Source organism: Schistocerca cancellata, chromosome 9, assembly GCF_023864275.1.
Source record: "Schistocerca cancellata isolate TAMUIC-IGC-003103 chromosome 9, iqSchCanc2.1, whole genome shotgun sequence".
Lineage (NCBI taxonomy): Eukaryota > Metazoa > Arthropoda > Insecta > Orthoptera > Acrididae > Schistocerca > Schistocerca cancellata.
In genome coordinates this window covers 145,324,939-145,341,612 of record NC_064634.1, presented here as the reverse complement: position 1 = coordinate 145,341,612, position 16,674 = coordinate 145,324,939, and the positions used below count along the sequence as shown (strand labels likewise).

General features: G+C 40.0%; 1 long non-coding RNA gene across 1 annotated transcript in view; it reads right to left on the bottom strand.

Annotated features, from left to right (window-relative positions):
* LOC126101095 (uncharacterized) overlaps positions 1–16,674 on the bottom strand; it is a 164,202-nt gene that overhangs the window by 28,079 nt on the left and 119,449 nt on the right. The window lies entirely within an intron of this gene.

Genomic DNA, 16,674 nt, shown 5'->3' with positions numbered 1-16,674 from the left:
AAAATTGTTTTTCGCACACCATGTCTAACAACATGATGCTGAAATATTCCTACTTTTTACAATTCATAAAGTTTTTAAGTAATCAGTCTCATAGTCAATGTGCTTTTACAGACAATGTCCACATACCATACATTCCTCTGTTTTCCATTATTGTTTGCACTTAAGTTACTAGTGTTCAAATTTTCAGTTTTGTTTCATAATGTAAAGGAATATCTTGCATTTTTGTAGTATGTACTTAATGGAAGCTACTTTAAAATGAGTATTTTTTTAAATTTATACCATTAAATTTCTATAAAGCTTTTTTCCCTTTTTCTAATAGGTCAGTTTTGTCTAAGTGTTACATACATTAAATGTGTATATCATAGTTTTTCTTCATTCATTCTGGAAAGGAAGATTCTTAATAAGTAAATGCAAGTTACCTAGTTCCCTCTAAGGTATCCTCTAACAAATAATATTCCTTCCAGAATATACAAACAACACAGTGGAAGAATTTACAGCTATGTAAACAAAGTTTTGCAGGAGTTTCCTGAAGCAGTTGATTGCATGGTTTTCTTAATTCTCTATGGTACTTTCAACTTTTTTTTTCGTTTGGAGTACAGGATGAAGACCACAGTTGTAACTTCTTGTATCTTAAATATTACTAGTGACAAGATTCTACAACCTGAAAATAAGGAACCACTACTTTACAAGCTTACATCGTGTAACAAGAATTTTCAGTCCACCTTTTTCTTTACATTAATTCAAAATACTACTGGCCAAAAATTAAGTTTTTTTAATGAAGACAATTCCGTTTTCATATTACAGAATTTTAACATGACCAATGTATGGCTGTAAGCTACAAAACCTGTAAAAAAAAAAAAAAAAGGACCTTATAAGATATTGTAACATACAGATGGTAGAGGTCACCTGTGGTGTAGGTGTAGTAATAATAATAATAATAATAATAATAATAATAATAATAATAAAGATTTTATTGTCTTTAGGCCATTACAGCAATTGACAACGTCAAATGAAGTTACAATTTATAATACAGTGTGATAAGGTATTGACTACTGAAATATTTTAGCTTATATTACAATAAATGTACAGTCGATCATCTGTTGGATTACTGCATTTTACAGTTGATGAATTCATTGATATCATAGAATGGGTGGGCAATAAACCATTCATGCAGTCTTTCTTTGAATGTATGTTCAGGAAGATCCTGTATGGCATGTGGCAGCTTATTAAATAGTTTGTGCCCTGTGACTTCATAGCGATTTATTGATTTTGATAGTCTGTGGTAAGGCGTGTATGTGTGTTTGACGCTTCTTGTGTTGTAACAATGTACATTTTCTCTACGTTTCACATCTTGTAGGTTCTTCTTCGTAAAGATTAAGACATTGTATACATAGAGGTTTATTACAGTCATAATTTTTTGTTTGGTAAATAAGGGTTTGCAGTGAGCCTTATGTGAAGAATTTGTAATTATCCTAATGGCTTTCTTCTGCAATAATAGGATGTCATGTATATGACTACAGTTACCCCACAAGATAATGCCATAGGATATTATACTTTGGAAAAATGCAAAATAAGATGATCTGACGTATGTTTCAGGTACACAATTTCTGAGTTGTCTTAATAAATAAATTACTCTAGATAGCTTACTACTAATATAGTTTACATGTTGGCCCCAGGATAGCTTTTCGTCTAAATAAACTCCCAGGAATTTAACAGAACTAGGGTCATCAGATAGTGGCTTGTCTCTTAGAGTGAAGATTATCTGCTGAGTTTTATTTTCATTTAGCAGGAAACCATTTGCTCTGAACCAATAGGCTGCATTAGTGAGTGTATTTTCAGCACAGGTTTTAAGATCATTAAGATTGTTACTGCTATGAAGAAAAGTCATATCATCTGCATACAATACAGTGGTGGATCTAATAAATGAGGGGAGGTCATTGATCATTATGAGAAACAGGAAGGGCCCCAGTACAGATCCCTGAGGCACACCTACTTTAACATTTTCTATGTTTGACATTTCCTTACCAACACAAACTACCTGTTTACAGTTGTTGAGGTAAGCTTTTAATAGTCTGAGACTGTTTCCTTTGATACTGTAGAATTCCAGTTTCTCTAGTAGTGGCGTGTGCTCAACACAGTCGAAGGCCTTGCTTGGTCACAGAATGAGACCTGAGCAAAGCCTTTGTTCTCAAAAACTTTTAGGATATAACTGACTACCGTGTTGATTGCATCAATGGTTGACAGATTCTTCCTAAACCCGTATTGTGTAGCATTAATTATTCCCAGATTCTCAAAGTGATATGATAATTGTTGTTACATGATGCATTCTATTACCTTGGAGAATACGGGTACAATTGAAATAGGCCTGTAACTAGATGGAGAGTCTTTATCTCCCTTTTTGTATACTGGGACGACCCTAGACAGTTTTAACTCATCAGGAAAATATCCCTCAAGTAAGCACTTGTTTATGCAATGGGTTAAAGGGTACAGAATGCAATCACACACTTTTTTTAGCCGGTTGCATGATATGCCATATATATCTAAGCTATCAGATGATTTCAGTTGTTTTATGACCCCTTGTACATATCTAGGCATTACTTCGGAGAAGGTTAGCATGCTTGTATTTAGTGACTGTCTACCCCAATTTTGGGAGAGTAACTCAGATGGACTAATGTCTGGTTTGATAATTGTGTCTCCTATTTCTTTCACTGAATTAATAAAAAACTCATTGAGTGTTTGTGGTGGGATATTAACTTTGTCTTTTTTAGTATCTGTGGCAGCACTGTTAATTACTTTCCAAGTGGTTTTGCATTTATTGGTGGAATTATGTATGCTGTTGGCATTGTAGGTTTTTTTGGCCTGCAGGATGGCTTTTTTGTATTCATTCCTGCATTCCACATAGGCTGATTTGGCACAGTCAGACTTCATACTATTGTATATGTTGTACAGTAACAAAACTTGTTTCTTTAGATCTGTCAGCTGTTTAGTGTACCATATATTTTGTCTGTTTTGAGATCTTGATTTGTGGCTGCTGTCCATTATTTTGATTTTCTTTATGGGAATACTATAGTTAAATAGGGTCAAGAATGCATTAAAAAATCTATCAAATATTATTTTGGCTGGCAGGTCATTACTTGAAGTGTAATGTCGATCAACACTACAATGGCCAAACCAGTCTCTGTCAGCAAGGGAATTACGAAATGTGTTAATTTTATCCTCAGTTACAGGTCTGGTAATCACAACTGTTGGGACAGGTCTGTTTGCATTGCTCCTATTGATGGGAATTTTACTTGCATAATTTAGAGATACGGAGTCATGGTCCGAGAATGGGAACACTACAACTTCGCATGTGTTTTCAGTGGTCTTGAAGTTTACAAAGATGTTATCTAAACATGCTTTGTTTCTTGTGGGCCTGTTATTAACATGATGTAAATTGTATTGTCTTAGTAAGTTTTCCAGATCTGCAACACTACCCTTACATTTAGTAACATCAAAATCAGCATTCAAATCACCTCCTATTGCAATATCATAGTGTAGCCATTTAATATTACTTAATTCACTCAATAGCATGTCCATTTTTTCTAAAAATATGTTAATGCTTCCCTTTGGTTATCTGTACATGGATACTACTATTAGCTTATGACTATTAATGATTATACCCGTAACTTCAAAGTGCTGTTCATCACACAAGGAATTTAGGTCTAGTTTGGTTATTGTACAATTGAGTGACTGGTTGGAATAAATTGCCACACCACCTCTAATGTGCTTTTTCCTACAGTAGCTATTTACTATACTAAAATTGTCAAATTTGGCAACTGCAAGTTCATTCTCATTAGCCCAGTGTTCACTCAGACAAAAAATATCAAACTGGTTATCAAGACCAAACTCATTTATGATAATTTCTTTATCTTTCAGTCCTTGAACATTAAGGTCACATATTTTAAGATCCATGCTCTTATTGCTTACACACTGAACACTATGGTGATTGGTTTTCAAACCTTTTTCAGGGCTTATCTTTTGGATTTCTGCCTCGTTGCCTTTTACTAAAAAATTGTTCACTTGGAGTGGTAGCACATCTACTGTTGCATGCCTACTCTTCCCTCCTTGTGATGATATTGTAGATGAGGCTGCTACTACAGGAATTGATGGAACTGCTGTTATGGTGTGTGGAGGCACTGTTGTGGCATCTGGTGACTGAGGAGATAAGGCAAATGCTTCTTTTCTGCTGCTGTTGAATCTTGCTGGTGAAGTGTGATGGGTACTGCTGCTGCTGCTGCTGCTGCTGCTGCTGCTGCTGCTGCTGCTGTAGGCATTGTTGTGGCAACTGGTGAGAGTGGAGATTTGGATGTTGCTTCATCTTCTGCTGCTGTTGAATCCTGTAGATGAAGTGTGGTAGGTACTGCTGCTGCAGCGTTTGTTATGTGTGCAGGTATAATTGCTGCTTCCACCTCTACTTCTACTGCTGCAATAGAAGTAACCATTTCTTCAGGCTCTGCTTGCGTCAAGCAAGGAACAGGAAGAGCAGCAATTACTTCTTGGTTGTTAGATGCTTTCAGTATCATGCTGATGTTTCAGCACAGAATCTTCTTGCCTCTGTTATTAAGGTGCATGCCATGTCTCATGTAACAATCTCTTTGCAAGGAGTCCATACTTATAAAAAATGCATTTTGGTAGGCCCTGCAAATCTTTGAGTATTGCCTGTTTGCTTTTATGATTTCCACGTTCACACATGACCATTCCGAAAGGTCATGCCTATGTGGAATTCTGATTACAAAAACTGATTTCTCTTGTGTTGAATTTAGTATTGCCTTAAGGTTTCGTGTTGCACTGCGGAGGTCGTTTTTATATACATTATTGGCTCCAGCTATGACGACAATATGACTATCATTTTCAGTTTCTATGTTTCTAATGAGTTCTTGGATGGGTGCACCTGGTTTGACAATACTAGTTGCTTGTATACAATGACTGTAACGTAGTATTTTTGCGATCTCATGTCCATGGCTATCAGAGAATATTTTCACTTTGAGTTTGTCTTCACGTTTATTGCGGAAGTTTCTGCTCATGTGCTTGTCACTATATAGATTCGGCATGTTGTTTTCGTCACAGTTTTCCGTGGATTCCACATTTATATCTGAATATAGTGCATGAAAACGGTTTTTTGTTACCACAGGAATTCTACAGTCACTGGGTTTCACATAGTCCTAGTAAACATATGTTGCCTTGTTGTTTCTGCCTGTAGGCCTATATCCACTTCAGAGCACTCGTTTATTGTAGGTAGGACACTGAAACTGCTTTGATTGCCGCAGTTCGTTCCATTCGTTGTATTTATCACCTTTTCACTTCTTTCTTCCGTGATAATGCTAGTCCTGTGCTCCCAGTTCCGTGTTTTACTCGCTTTGGTGATCGGGATATTACGCGCCTTTGACTAGTAATCAAAAGGACCTCAGTCTTGGGTTTGAATTCAACCACTGCTTAAATTTTGAATAAAAATTATCAGCAACTGCAGTCAAAGACTTCTGGCATAGGAAGTCACCCTCAGTCTGTCAACGGTCTTGTCAAAGAGGGCACAGGAGCAGACTACAATTCAGTGCGCTCTCTTCCCCTAAAAAGTGGAGGAATATGCAATGATCAGTGGTACGTGGATGTAGAACGCAAGTATTAAATGTACATAACATGTATCCACAGGGCATGTGGCCTATAACTGCAAGAGTCTCTACAATGGCAAAAGATTACAGAATAGCACCCCATTCGGATCTCCGAGAGGGCACTGCCAAGGAGGTGGTGACCAAGAGAAAAAAATCGAACAAACAACAAAAGGATAACATTCTATGAGTCAGAATGTGGAATGTCAATAGTCTGAACATGGTAGGGAAGCTAGAAAATATGAAAAGGGAAATGCAAAGGCTCAATCTAAATATAGTGGGGGTCAGTGAAGTGAAATGGAAAGATGACAAGGGTTCCTAGTCAGATGGATATGGGGTAATATCAATGTTGTTGTTGTTGTTGTTGTGGTCTTCAGTCCTGAGACTGGTTTGATGCAGCTCTCCATGCCACTATATCCTGTGCAAGCTTCTTCATCTCCCAGTATCTACTTAAACCTACATCCTTCTGAATCTGCTTAGTGTATTCATCTCTTGGTCTCCCTCTACGATTTTTACCCTCCACACTGCCCTCCAATGCTAAATTTGTGATCCCTTGATGCCTCAAAACATGTCCTACCAACCAATCCCTTCTTCTAGTCAAGTTGTGCCACAAACTTCTCTTCTCCCCAATCCTATTCAATACCTCCTCATTAGTTACGTGATCTACCCACCTTATCTTCAGCATTCTTCTGTAGCACCACATTTCGAAAGCTTCTATTCTCTTCTTGTTCAAACTAGTTATCGTCCATGTTTCACTTCCATACATGGCTACACTCCATACAAATACTTTCAGAAACAACTTCCTGACACTTAAATCTATACTCGATGTTAACAAATTCCTCTTCTTGAGAAACGCTTTCCTTGCCATTGCCAGTCTACATTTTATATCCTCTCTACTTCGACCATCATCGGTTATTTTACTCCCTAAATAGCAAAACTCCTTTACTACTTTAAGTGTCTCATTTCCTAATCGAATTCCCTCAGCATCACCCGACTTAATTTGACTACATTCCATTATCCTCATTTTGCTTTTGTTGATGTTCATCTTATATCCTCCTTTCAAGACACTGTCCATTCCGTTCAACTGCTCTTCCAAGTCCTTTGCTGTCTCTGACAGAATTACAATGTCATCGGCGAACCTTAAAGTTTTTATTTCTTCTCCATGGATTTTAATACCTACTCCAAATTTTTCTTTTGTTTCCTTTACTGCTTGCTCAATATACAGGTTGAATAACATTGGGGAGAGGCTACAACCCTGTCTTACTCCTTTCCCAACCACTGCTTCCCTTTCATGCCCCTCGACTCTTATAACTGCTATCTGGTTTCTGTACAAATTGTAAATAGCCTTTCGCTCCCTGTATTTTACCCCTGCCACCTTCAGAATTTGAAAGAGAGCATTCCAGTTAACATTGTCAAAAGCTTTCTCTAAGTCTACAAATGCTAGAAACGTAGGTTTGCCTTTCCTTAATCTTTCTTCTAAGATAAGTCGTAAGGTCAGTATTGCCTCACGTGTTCCAACATTTCTACGGAATCCAAACTGATCTTCCCCGAGGTCGGCTTCTATCAGTTTTTCCATTCGTCTGTAAAGAATTCGCGTTAGTATTTTGCAGCTGTGACTTATTAAACTGATAGTTCGGTAATTTTCACATCTGTCTACACCTGCTTTCTTTGGGATTGGAATTATTATATTCTTCTTGAAGTCTGAGGGTATTTCGCCTGTCTCATACATTGTGCTCACCAGATGGTAGAGTTTTGTCATGACTGGCTCTCCCGAGGCCATCAGTAGTTCAAATGGAATGTTGTCTACTCGCGGGGCCTTGTTTCGACTCAGGTCTTTCAGTGCTCTGTCAAACTCTTCACGCAGTATCTTATCTCCCATTTCGTCTTCATCTACATTCTCTTCCATTTCCAAAATATTGTCCTCAAGTACATCGCCCTTGTATAAACCCTCTATATACTCCTTCCACCTTTCTGCCTTCCCTTCTTTGCTTAGAACTGGGTTGCCATCTGAGCTCTTGATATTCATACAAGTGGTTCTCTTCTCTCCAAAGGTCTCTTTAATTTTCCTGTAGGCAGTATCTATCTTACCCCTAGTGAGACAAGCCTCTACAATATATATCAATAGCAGCATAAAATGGTGTAATGGGTGGAGGATTCATTTTTTAATTGGAAAGTAGGGCAGAATGTGTTACTGTGAACAGTTTAGTGATATGGCTGTTATCAGAAACAGCAAAGCAACACTGACAACAATAGTTTTGACATACATGCTGCTGACACAAGCAGAAGATGAAGAGGCAGAGAAAGTATATGATGATATTGAGTAGGTAATTCTGTACTTAAAAGGAGATGAAAATTTAATAGTTACAGGAGACTGGAATGCAGTTGTAGGGGAAGAGGTAGAAGACAGGGTTACAGGAAAATATGAGTTTGGTTGTAGGGATGAGAGAGGAGAATGACTGAGTTCTCCAATAAATTTCAGGTGGTAGTAGTAGTAAATACTCTGTTCAAGAAACAGAAGAGGAGGTGGTATGCTTGCAAAAGGCTGGGAGATGTGGAGAGGTTTCACTTAGATTACATTGTTGTTAGGCAGAGTGTCCAAAATGAGATACTGGATTATAAGGCATGCTCAGGACAAGATGTAACTCCAGAGCACAATTTAGGAATTATGAAGAACAGGCTGAAGTTTAAGAGACTAGTTAGGAAATCTCAATGGGCAATGAAGTGGGATGTGGTAGTACTAAGAAATGAAGAGCTGTGTTTGAATTTCTCTGAGACTGTAATTACTGTGGCAATGAATATCTCAGTAGGTAGTTCAGCTGAGAAGGAACAGAGGTATTTAAAAAGGGCAGAATTTGGGAAGAAAAAAACAACATGGGTATAAGGAAGAAAAAACAAAATGGGTGTAAGGAAGGAAAAACAATACGGATACAAGGAAGAATAAACAGTGCAGACATAAGGAAGGAAATTGTGAGGAAATCATGGATAACAAAAGAAATACTTCAGTTGATTGACTGAAGAAGGAAGTAAAAAAATGTTCTGGGCAATTCAGCAATGTAGAAATATGAGTCACTTGGGAAATGCAGGGAAGCAAAGGTGAAATGGCTGCATGAAAAATGTTAAGAAATATAGAAAAAAGTTATTGTCAAGAGAACTGACTCAGTATACAGTAAACCTTAAACAAGCTTTGGTGAAATTAAAAACAAGGATGGTAACACTAAGAGTGCAATGGTAATTCCACTGTTAAATGCAGAGGAGATAGCAGAAACTTGGCAGAAGAGAAACAGATAGGGGATCCAGTATTACCATCAGAATTTAAAAAAGCTTTTAACAACTTATCAAACAGGCCAGAAGGCTTAGATAATATTCCATCAGAATTTCTAAAATCACTGGGGCAGGTAGCACCAAAACATCTATTCTTGTTTGTGTGCAGAGCATATGACACTGGTAATATAGCATCAGACTTTTGGAGAATCATCATCCACACAATTATGAAGATTACAAGAGCCAACAAGTGTGAGAATTACTGCACAATCAGTGTTACAGATCATACATTGAAGTTGCTGACAAAAATGATATACAGAAGAACAGAAAAGAAAATTGAGGACATACTAAAAGATTATAAATTTGCCTTTGTGAAAGATAAAGGCACCAGAGTGGCAGTTCTGATGTTGCCATTGATAATGGAAGCAAGACACAAGAAAAATCAAGCCACATTCACATTCATAGGATTTGCAAGCCTGGAGAAGTATATCAAACAGTGCAAGGTGTTTGAAATTATGAGAAATAGAGGGAAGCTATAGGAAAAAAATGAGTAATATACAATACATACAACCAAGAGGGAATGATGAGAGTAGAAAACCAAGATTAAAGTGATCAGATTAAAAAGGGGTGCAAGTCATGGATATAGTCCTTTTCCTCTACCATTCAGCATATGCATCAAAGAAGCAATGACAGCAATAAAAAAATTTAAGAGTGGGATTAAAATTTGTGGTGATAGGACATCAGTGATAAGATTTTCTGATGACATTGCTATCCTCTGTGAAAGTGAAGAAGAATTACATTATCTGTTGATTTGAACAAATAGTATATTGTGTATGGAATATGGATTCAGAGTAAAATGAAGAAAGATGAAATTAATTAAGTGTAGCAGGAAAGAGAACAGCAAGAATCTTACCAGAATTCATCATCATGAAGTAGAAGATGTTAAAGAGTTCTGGTACCTAGGAACCAAAAATGGCTCATTATGGATGGAGCAAGAATGACATGAGAAACAGAGTAGCACTGGCAAAAAGGGCATTCCTGGGGAAAGGTAATCTAGTAGTATCAATCACATGCTTCAATGTGAGGAAGAAATTTGTGAAAATGTATGTTTGGAATGCAGCACTGTATAGTAGTATAACATGGATTGTGGAAAAACCAGAACAAGCGAATTGAAGCATTTGAGATGTGGTGTAACAGAAGGTTGACAATTAAGTGGACTGATAAGATTAGGAGTGAGGTGGTTCTCCACGGAATTGGTGAGAAAATGTATGTATGGAAAACACTAACAAGAAGAAGATACAAAAATTACAGTACATGTGTTAAGATGACAGACTAAAGGCCAAAATACTAAATGTCTATTTCCAAAGCTGTTTCACAGAGGAAGACTGCACTGTAGTTCCTTCTCTAGATTGTTGCACAGATGACAAAATGGTAGATATCGAAATAGATGACAGAGGGGTAGAAAAACAAAATCGCTCAAAAGAGGAAAGGCCACTGGACCTGATAGGACACTACTTCTATTTTACACAGGGTATAAGGGAACAATTGACAGGAATGGGGGAAAGAAATACAGTAGAATAAGTGTGGGTAGCTCTGAGGGATGAAATAGTGAAGGCAGCAGAGGATCAAATAGGTAAAAAGGCGAGGGCTAGTAGAAACCCTTGGATAACAGAAAAAATATTGAATTTAATTGATGAAACGATAAAATATAAAAATGCAGTAAATGAAGCAGGCAAAAAGGAATACATATGTCTCAAAAACGAGATCGACAGGAACTGCAAAATGGCTAAGCAGGGATGGCTAGAGGACAAATGTAAGGATGTAGAGGCTTATCTCAGTAGGGGTAAGATAGATACTGCCTACAGGAAAATTAAAGAGACCTTTGGAGAAAGGAGAACCACTTGCATGAATATCAAGAGCTCAGATGGAAACCCAATTCTAAGCAAAGAAGGGGAAGCAGAAAGGTGAAAGGAGTATATAGAGGGTCTATACAAGGGCGATGCACTTGAGGACTATATTATGGAAATGGAAGAGGATGTAGATGAACACGAAACAGGAGATATGATACTGTGTGAAGAGTTTGACAAGTCGAAACAAGGCCCCCGGAGTAGACAACATTCCATTAGAACTACTGACAGCTTTGGGAGAGCCAGTCCTGACAAAACTCTACCATCTGGTGAGCAAGATGTACGAGACAGGCGAAATACCCTCAGACTTCAAGAAGAATATAATAATTCCAATCCCAAAGAAAGCAGGTGCTGACAGATGTGAAAATTACCAAACTATCAGTTTAATAAGTCACAGCTGCAAAATACTAACGCCAATTCTTTACAGTCGAATGGAAAAACTGACAGAAGCCGACCTCAGGGAAGATCAGTTTGGATTCCATAGAAATGTTGGAACACGTGAGGCAATACTGACTCTACGACTTATCTTAGAAGGAAGATTAAGGAAACGCAAACCTACGTTTCTAGCATTTGTAGACTTAGAGAAAGCTTTTTACAATGTTGACTGGAATACTTTTTCAAATTCTGAAAGTGGCAGTGGTAAAATACAGGGAGCGAAAGGCTATTTACAATTTGTACAGAAACCAGATGGCAGTCATAAGAGTCGAGGGGCATGAAAGGGAAGCAGTGAGTGGGAAGGGAGTGAGACAGGGTTATAGCCTATCCCCAATGTTATTCAATCTGTATATTGAGCAAGCAGTGAAGGAAACAAAAGAAAAATTCAGAGTAGGTATTAAAATCCATAGAGAAGAAATAAAAACTTTGAGGTTCGCCGATGACATTGTAATTCTGTCAGAGACAGAAAAGGACTTGGAAGAGCAGTTGAATGGAATGGACATTGTCTTGAAAGGAGGGTATAAGAGGAACATCAACAAAAGCAAAACGAGGATAATGGAATGTAGTCGAATTAAGTCGGGTGATGCTGAGGGAATTAGATTAGGAAATGAGACACTTAAAGTAGTAAAGGAGTTTTGCTAATTGGGGAGAAAAATAACTGATGATAGTCGAAGTAGAGAGGATATAAAATGTAGACTGGCAACGGGAAGGAAAGCGTTTCTGAAGAAGAAAATTTGTTAACATCGAGTGTAGATTTAAATGTCAGGAAGTCTTTTCTGAAAGTATTTGTATGGAGTGTAGCTATGTATGGAACTGAAATGTGGATGATAAATAGTTTAGACAAGAAGAGAATAGAAGCTTTTGAAATGTGGTGCTACAGAAAAATGCTGAAGATTAAATGGGTAGGTCACATAACTAATGAGGAGGTATTTAACAGAATTGGGGAGAAGAAGAGTTTGTGGTACAACTTGACTAGAAGAAGTGATCAGTTGGTAGGAAATGTTCTGAGACATCGAGGGACCACCAATTTAGTATTGGAGGGCAGCGTGGAGGGTAAAAATTGTAGAGGGAGGCCAAGAGATGAATACACTGAGCAGATTCAGAAGGATGTAGACTGCAGTAGGTACTGTGAGATGAAGAAGCTTGCACAGGATAGAGTAGCACAGAGAGCTGCATCAAGCCAGTCTCAGGACTGAAGATCACAACAACAAAAACCCGAAGGAACTTGACCCCTTCTTGCAGCGGTGTACCGTTTGTCTCTAGAAGAACGTAACATTCCAGAAGATTGGAAAAGGGCACAGATGAGCCCTGTTTTCAAGAAGGGACGACGAACAGATGTGCAGAACTATAGAACTGTATCTCTAACGTTGATCAGTTGTAGAATTTTGGAACGTGTATTATGTTTGTGTATGACTTTTCTGGAGACTAGAAATGTACTCTGTAGGAATCAGCATGGGTTTCGAAAAAGACGATCGTGTGAAACCCAGTTCACGCTATTCATCTAAGAAACTCAGAGGGCCGTAGAGACGGGTTCCCAGGTAGATGCCATGTTTCTTGACTTCTGCAAGGCTTTTGATACAGTCGTTTAATGAATAAAGTAAGAGCATATGGACTATCAGATCAATTGTGTGATTGGATTGAAGAGTTCCTAGTTAACAGAATGCAGCATGTCATTCTCAATGGAGAGAAGGCTTCCGAAGTAAGAGTGATTTCAGGTGTGCCGTAGGAAAGTGTCATAGGACCATTGCTATTCACAATATATACGAATGACCTTGTGTATAACATCAGAAGTTGGGTGGTTGGTTGGTTTAAAGGCGTAAGAAGGGTCCAAATTACGAGGTCACAGGTCCCTTGTTCCTAATAAAACAATGCGAGAATAAAATGGACGAAACATATAACACAAAATGGAAAGAAAGGAAAAGCCACAAGAACAAAGGAAAGGCAACAAACACTAAAAGGAACAAAAGAGGACAAGAAAATAATGTAGATGCTAGAAACAGATGAGATTAAAACATGAAAGCAGATTACAGTGGCTGGCTAACCACGAGAATAAAAAGGGAAAGCCAGCCACTCTTCAATGCATTGTATTGTATTGTATTGTATTGTATTTTTTATTGGTCCTGTTGTCTACACAGCAGCTTATGCGTAAGACATTGGACAAGTCAAGTTATGAATATACAGACTGAAAGTCATTTCAAGGCATACATATTTAAGGTTACAATAATACATTTTACACGTAAGTATTTATATACCACATTTCATAAATTTATATGTTCTTCAATGGAGTAAAAGCAGTGACGCATTAAAACCTTCACCCTAAAAGCACTAGGGTGGAGGACACACAGGGACAAAGGACATGCGCTAAAACCCACATAGAAGTATAAAACCCTCTCTCACAGATAAAATGTAAATCTAAAGCTGCTGTGGAGGCATTGTCGCAGAACACCGAAGGCAGGGTGCTGGGAAAGTTAAAAGTCTGCTGCAGAGCGGCTAAAAGTGGGCAGTCCAGCAAGAGGTGGATGACTGTCATTTGGGAGCCACAGCGATACTGAGGTGAGTTCTCGCGATGGAGTAGATAACCATGCGTTAGCCATATATGGCCAATGTAGAGCCAGCAGAGGACAACTGATTCCCTGCGAGAGGCCTGCATGGAAGACTTCCACACATTCACAGTCTCCTTAACGACACACTGTTTGTTGTGTGTGCTGTTATGCCATTCCATCTCCCAAAGCCGGAAAACCCTGTGGTGTAAGACAGAAAGCAGGTCAGCTTCGGAGATGCCTATCTCCAGAAGTGGTTTCAGCAACACCTGTTTGGCCGACCTGTCGGCAAGTTCATTGCTGGGGATTGGGACGTATCCAGAGGTCCACACAAACACCACAGAATGGCGGGACTGTTCCAGGGCATAGAAGGACTCCTTAATGGATGCTACCAGAGGGTGGTGAGGGTAGCACTGGTCGATAGCTTGTAGGCTGCTCGATGAGTCAGTACACAGGAGAAATGACTCGAGAGGGCATTAGCAGATGTACTCAAGAGCACGAGATATGGCCACCAGTTTTGCAGTGAAAACACTGCAGCCCACTGAGAAGGACTGCTGGTCAATATGTCCTCCATGAACATATGCAAAGCCTATGTGACCATCAGCCATTGAGCCGTCGGTGTAAACCGCTTCAGAACACATCAAGAATCGAGAGGAAGTAACCGCGGAGAGTGGCAGGGTTAACAGAGTTCTTATGGCCACACAAAAGGTCCAGACAAAGTTGCGGCCAAGGCGTACACCATGGAGACATACGTGAACAGACTGCAAGTAGAGGTGGTAAAGGGAAAGACTCCAGTTTGGAGAGAAGGGACAATGCATGAACCGCCATCATTAGCCCCAATCTGGGCCACCAATGCAGGAGAGGGACTGCCATGGACGGGAAAAGGAGATGGTAATTCGGATGCTCAGAGGAACTAAGAATGTGCGCTGCCTAACTGGCGAGCAGTTGCGCACATCTGATCTGCAGTGGAGGGACACCAGCCTCCACCAGGACGCTGGTCACTGGACTCGTCCTAAAAGCTCCTGTCGCTAATCGAACCCCACAATGGTGCACAGGGTAGAGTAAACGCAATGCTGAAAGTGCTGCCGAACCATAAACCACACTCCCATACTCAATGCGGGATTGGACAAGGGATCTGTAGAGCTGCAGAGCTGCAGCAGTGTAGAGCGATCTACACCCCAATCGGTGTTGCTCAGTCAGTGGAGGGCACTGACGTGCTGTCAACACTTCTGCTTAAGCTGACGAAGATGAGAGAGCCAAGTTAATTGATTGTCGAAAACCAGATCTAGGAATTGATATGCCTCACTACAGTGAGTGTTTGTTTTTTTTTGGGGAAGGAGACCAGACAGTGAGGTCATCTGTCTCATCGGATTAGGGAAGGATAGGGAAGGAAGTCAGCCATGCCCTTTCAAAGGAACCAGCATTTGCCTGGAGCGATTTGGGGAAATCACGGAAAACCTAAATCAGGATGGCCGGACGTGGGATTGAACCGTCGTCCTACAGTGAGTGGATCGTCATTAAGGTAAAGTGTGGGTTCCAGATGAACGGTACAACAGTGACAGAAGTGCAAGACACACGACTTTGCAGCTAAAAACTGGAAGCTGTGAGCTAGAGCCCATGACTGCGCCTTATGGCTGGCTACCTGGAGGCGCTGCTCAGCAACAACAGTACTTGAGCAGCAGTACGAAATGCAGAAGTCGTCTGCATACAGAGAAGGTGAGATGGAGGGCCTGACAGCTGCTGCTAGACCGTTAATGGCCACTAAAAATACAGACACTCAATACAGAGCCCTGCAGGACTCCATTATCCTGGATATGAATGGAACTATGGGAGTCACCAACTTGAACACGGAAAGTATGGAGCGACAGGAAGTTTTGGATAAAAATCAAGAGTGGTCCCCGGAGACCCAACTCGTACAATGTGGCAAGGGTATGATATCGCCAAAGTTGTGTTGTATGCTTTACGTAAGTCAAAAAAAAGATGGCTATCAGGTGTTGCTATCTGGAAAAGGCAGTTCAGATGGCAAAATCGATGGACACAAGATTACCATTGGTAGAGCGACCCTGGTGGAAGCCTCCCTGACATGGAGCCAGCAAGCCACGTCTCTCCAGGACCCAACCCAACCACAGACATACCATACATTCCAGCAGCTTACAAAGAATGTTGGTGAGGCTGAAGGGCCAATATCTGTAGACATCAAGCGAGTTTTTACCGAGTTTGAGCACCGGAATGATAGTGCTCCCCCGCCATTGTGATGGAAAGACGCCATCGCAGCAGATCCAGTCGAAGATGACGAGAAGATGTTGCTTGTAGTCAGATGAGAGATGTTTAATCATCTGGCTGTGGATGCAATCAGGCCCAGGAGCTGTGTTGGGGCAATGGGCAAGGGCGCTGAGGAGCTCCCACTCTGTAAATGGTGTGTCATAGGATTCACTGCAGCGTATAGTGAATGAGAGGACGTTCCCTTCCAGCTGCTGTTTGAGTGTGTGAAAGGCTGTGGAGTAATTATTCGACACAGAGGCTCGAGCAAAGTGCTCGTCAGTCGCGTTTGCATTGGTACATAATTCGCCATTTATGGTAACATCAGGGACAGCTGTTATGGGCTGGTACCCGATAATACATTTGATCTTTGCCTGGACTTGGGGAGGTGATGTGTGGCACCCAATGGTGGAGACGTATCTCTTCCAACACTCCTTCTGTTTGACAAGGTAGCGAAAACGAGCACAGAGTCATTTAAAAGCTATGAGGTGCTCCAGGGAAGGGCGCCGCTTATGCCACTGTAGAGCTCGCCGATGCTCCTTAATTGCTTCAGCGACTTCCGGTGACCAACAAGGGCAGATTTTAATGCCCATAACCACTTGTGGGGTGGTACCATGCTCACTGGCCGAG